The sequence below is a fragment of the Tupaia chinensis genome, unplaced genomic scaffold (assembly GCF_000334495.1).
Source record: "Tupaia chinensis unplaced genomic scaffold, TupChi_1.0 Scaffold144022_1, whole genome shotgun sequence".
Classification (NCBI taxonomy): domain Eukaryota; kingdom Metazoa; phylum Chordata; class Mammalia; order Scandentia; family Tupaiidae; genus Tupaia; species Tupaia belangeri.
The window spans coordinates 240,880-245,227 of NW_006203874.1; the positions used below are offsets into that span (position 1 = coordinate 240,880).

At 59.5% G+C, this 4,348-nt stretch overlaps 1 protein-coding gene across 3 annotated transcripts in view; it reads right to left on the reverse strand.

The window, feature by feature from the left end:
- Positions 1–4,008, reverse strand: part of LOC102474663 (glyoxylate/hydroxypyruvate reductase B) — a 25,546-nt gene extending 21,538 nt beyond the window's left edge. Inside the window, exon 1 of one of the 3 annotated variants that reach the window (XM_006165766.3) lies at positions 3,732–4,008. The gene's annotated coding sequence lies outside the window, so the exon portion shown is untranslated. The remainder of the gene's footprint in view (positions 1–3,731) is intronic. The other 2 variants (XM_027767211.1, XM_006165768.3) reach the window with 2 other exon arrangements.
- Between the last annotated feature and the right edge of the window lie 340 nt (positions 4,009–4,348).

Consider the following 4,348-nt stretch of genomic DNA (forward strand, 5'->3'; position numbering starts at 1 on the left):
GCGGGGAGCACACGCTAGCCCTGCCGGGAGCACACGCTAGCCCTGCTGGGAGCACACGCTAGCACTGCCTGCAGAGGGTGGACCATGAGCAGAGTCTGGAGAAGGAAGCTCAGCTTTTCCTCAGGACTCAGAAAGTGGCCCGCAAAGGCTGGGCTGGGACCCGCTGAGCTGCAGCCTCAGAACCAGGGCACCTCCCCATCCCTCCCTCTCGCCAGCACAAACTTCTCTGGAAGTTCTTTAAAAACCAAGGAAACTAATTTTGCTAGAGGGTATATGAGCTGACCCGAGAGAGACAGACAGAGAGAAGAGAAAGCTCCCCTCCTGGGCCAAGGTCACACCACAGTCTCCTCCATTTCTCCCCCTTCTGGGGTTCTGGGCCCCCACACACATGCCACCAGGTCTGGGTGTGACCCACACATAGCCACGGGGGTGGTCTAGCCCCTGTCCACGTGAACCTCACCACACAACCTGAGACAACTAGGACGAAAAGGGGGCAGCTGGTGTGGTGGTAAAGGATCCCACATGGCCAACTGCAAGGTTCGAGTCCCAGATCCAGCAGTATGCACGCAGGTGAGGTGAACTCAACATCCCAGGGAGAACAAGAAGGGACAGTGGTGTGGCCATGCCAGGGGGTGATTTCTCACGGCATCCCCACCATGCAGAGAAGACCAGGTGTCCAGTACATTCATTCCTCCTCCTCCGACGGTGGGAGAGGCCACCTAGGAAACGTTACCCGGAAGGCGACCGGGGGCCTGCAGCAGCTTCTGCCAGCGTGTCCCGGCCTCCCTAAGGGTGTACCAGCCACATGGGCCCGTGGGGGCTCGCATCCTCTGGCTCCATGGACGTGTGCGAGTGGTAAGGAGCACTGGCAGCCCTGGCCTGGTCAGCCCCTCTGTGTCGGAGGAAGGACAGTGTCTTTGTCCTATGCTGTGTCCCAGCGGCTTACCGGAACCGGAACCTGTCCAGAGGCTTTCTCAAGTCCCTACCGAGCAGTCAAGCAAGGGCAAGCTGGTCCACAGCTCAGGTGGACTCACGACCCCTAGCTTGTCTCCTTCCCTCTTGGCACACAGGTCACGGCCCTCAAACCTTGGCCCCCAAACCTTCCGCGCGCTGGCTCCACCTTCTTCCCTCTCCCTCCACTCGCAGTCCTCTCATCCTCTCCGACCACTGCCACACCTGTCCATTCCCGCCCCCTGCTGCCCTCCACGCCCTCCCTGAATGAGTGCCCAGGCTGTCCCGGCCACCTGCTCTGCTGGCCGCCCTCTGCCCCTGGGCGGGGCACCAGCCACAGGGAGGGCTCACTCTCGGAGGGCGAGGGGCTGCTCTCCTCTGGACAAGCCACTCTTGAGGGGGCTGACCCGGGGAGCACCAGGACCCGAGAGAGCGCACAGATCTCCAGGACCCAGTTGCTGCCCGCTGGGCTTCACCTCTGGGCTCCATCACAGTGGGACAAGCTTTGGGGATGCACCTGGGACGATATTACCCAAACGACAGCAGCCTCCCTCCTCGCATGAATGAAAATGTCACCAAAGAGCTGTATCCTCCAGCGTTGGTCCCAGGGAAGCTAGGCCAGAAAAGCAGGAGGTGCTGCCTGGGAGGTATGCCTGCTCGGTCCCTGGGCCAGCTCTGACCCCCTCTCCCGAAGTGCGGGAGAGGCCCATGGTCTAGGGCCGGAGGGGGAAGGGAGCTGGCTCTCACATGGCCAATCACAGCTCAAGTCCTGGCCCCAGTGGCCAGGTGTCCACGCGTGCATGTGCACGTGTGCCTCAAGTCCTGATGCATGGAGAAATGGAGACGGGACTAAGGCGTGTCCACGCCCCACTGGGGGTGCTTGCTTTCTCTGTCTCTCTATCTCGCCATCTCTATCCGGGAAGCACGGGTGTCCTCTGACAACTAAAAAACACACGCGTCGGGGGCCAGCAGATGGCATAGCGGTTACACTGTTCTTGCAGCTGGGGTTGGACTCTGTGCATACATACGTTCTCTCATTCTCGGCAGCATGGCATCCCCCTGGGTGAGATTTCTCTTTTCCTCTCACTGTCTCTGTCACTCTCTCTTCAGCAAGTGTACATGCCCTATGGCCAAAACCTCTAAAAAATGAACACACACAGATTCAGGGCCAGCTAGGTGGCCCAGTGTTCAAGGTGGCTGGATCCCACATGGCTGACCACGCAGTTGGAGTTCCAGACCCAGCAGTTTGCAAAACACGCTGGTTATGTGTGTGGTGCGTGCGTGCCCCAACTCCCAAGACGAGAGTGGAGAAGTGATTGCAGCAAGGCCAGTCCCCACGAGGTGCCCGTCACTCTTGCTCCCTCTCGCCCTCTCTTCACTCAGAGAAGCCATGTGTCCCAGAGCAAAGTGCTCGTGCGCACACGCAAGCACGCGGACGCGCAAAGTGCCTGCACGCGCAAGCACACACACAGACGTGCACTACTGGCCCTGCTGCTCAGCCCCTGGGGCTGTATCGCTGAGTTCTCCTCACAGGAATGAAGACTGGGGACACCACCACCCTGCACAGAGCAGGCAGGAGCTGCCGCCCTCCCAGGCCCCCAGCTCCTGAGGACAATCCCTTGCTCACCACCTGAGCAGGGAGCCCATTCTTTTCCCACCATATTTGCGACTTCTACCTTTACAATTACCCCACTCCTGTAAACTGTCGACTTACCCAGGACTGCTGGCTGCTGTCTAGCAACTGGCCTCTCTGGGCCGAGTAAAACTGATTTCTTACTTGAAGTCTGGGCCTTTCTTGTCGGTTGTCGCCATAGACCCAAGGCCCAGATTCTTTGAATGAAAATGAATTCTCAGGTCGGCAGCTGGCATGAAGGTTACGTGCTGGACCCCACATGGCTGACTCTGACTCCTGGGCCCAGTGGCATGAAAATAACACCAGGCACGTCTGCGTGCGTGTCCAAAATCCAGAGAGAAGAACAGAGGAGAAAGGACTGCGGTGTGGCCATCCCCCCAGGGTGATGTCTCACTTGCTCTCTCTCTGTCTCTGTCTCTGTCTCTCTGGTGAACGCATGGGCCCCAAGGCAAACGCTCTAAACAAAAGCAAAAAACTCCTGTTTCCACCTTTTATGTGAAGCTTCTCTAGTTGCCAGTGATTAAAAAAAAAATCTACTTGGGAGGCCAAGGGAAGTACAGGAGACTCTGCAACTTTAAATTCCTAGTGAACAAACCAAAAAAGTAGCAAATTGCAATTAGAAACTGCCCCAATCACAAACCACCAACGGAACCTCTAGGAACTTGCCACTCTATAGGCTCCGCCAACACCGTGCAACTGTGTGGCGCCCGCAGGACGCTCCGCCGAGGTACCACGCACAGCGCCAGCTCGGGAGACATCCCCCGCCGCCCTGGCACCGCCTGGTGCTGGGACAGCGCTGCCTGGTCTTCTGCCACTACCTCTCTTCCAGGAGTTCTGGGCTACCCGGCAAGACTTGCTAAACGTGCAGAAGCTGCCTACAATTGAAGTGTGCGTCTGCCACCGGCCATTTCACCAGGTCCTAAGGAACCCAGCAGTTAAAGCCGACACTATCGCACGTGCCTTAGCGAAGACAATGGTCCTAGAAAAGCAGCAGGCAGGACTTGCCAGACATGAAAACGAGGGTGGGGGCTGCCAAAACCAACAGCCGCGCGATTCCTGTCCGGAAGTAAAACGTGAACATTCAGGTCTTCTGACGTTATCACCCTCAAGCTTAATCTGCCGAATAGCTTAGACGAGTCATAAATACCTGTCCGAGCAGACCTTGAGTCCCCGCAGTCCCGATGCCACCGCAAGTCGGTGATCCTGAACCGGCGCACCTGGCCACAAGTGAAGCCCCGCGGTCGTAGCCGTACAAGCTGCGGAGCTCAGCCTGGCCTCGGCCCAGTCGGGGACACTGGGCGCCACACCACCTTAAAAAACCCAGATTGAATGGGTACGGTAGTGCAACCCGGTCCCCCAGAGGTCAAAGAGCAACACCACCTCCTTCGGACTTCGGACTTCCGAACTCCCCGCCCAGAAACAGCCCACCAGCAGGCCCCGCCCAGGAACTGCTTGCCCACCAGTAGGCCCTGCCCAGAAACAGTCCCCCCACCAGGAGGCCCCGCCCAACACGTCCACGCCCCCAGGGGTCCCGCTCGCCCTTCCCGAAGAGCCCTAATCAAGCGCCGCCCACCTAGGCTAAGCCTAGGCCCGGCCTAGGGAGGAGGCCCCGCCCTGGCCCGGCCACGCCTCCGCCCGAGGTGGCCCGGCACTCTGGAGATCAAGGCCCGATAGGCCAAGCAGACCCCGCCCTTCGGGCCGCCCCCGCCCCCGCCCGATGCAGCCACGCCCCTCCGTGCGAGCCCGGCAGGCCCCTGCCCGCCG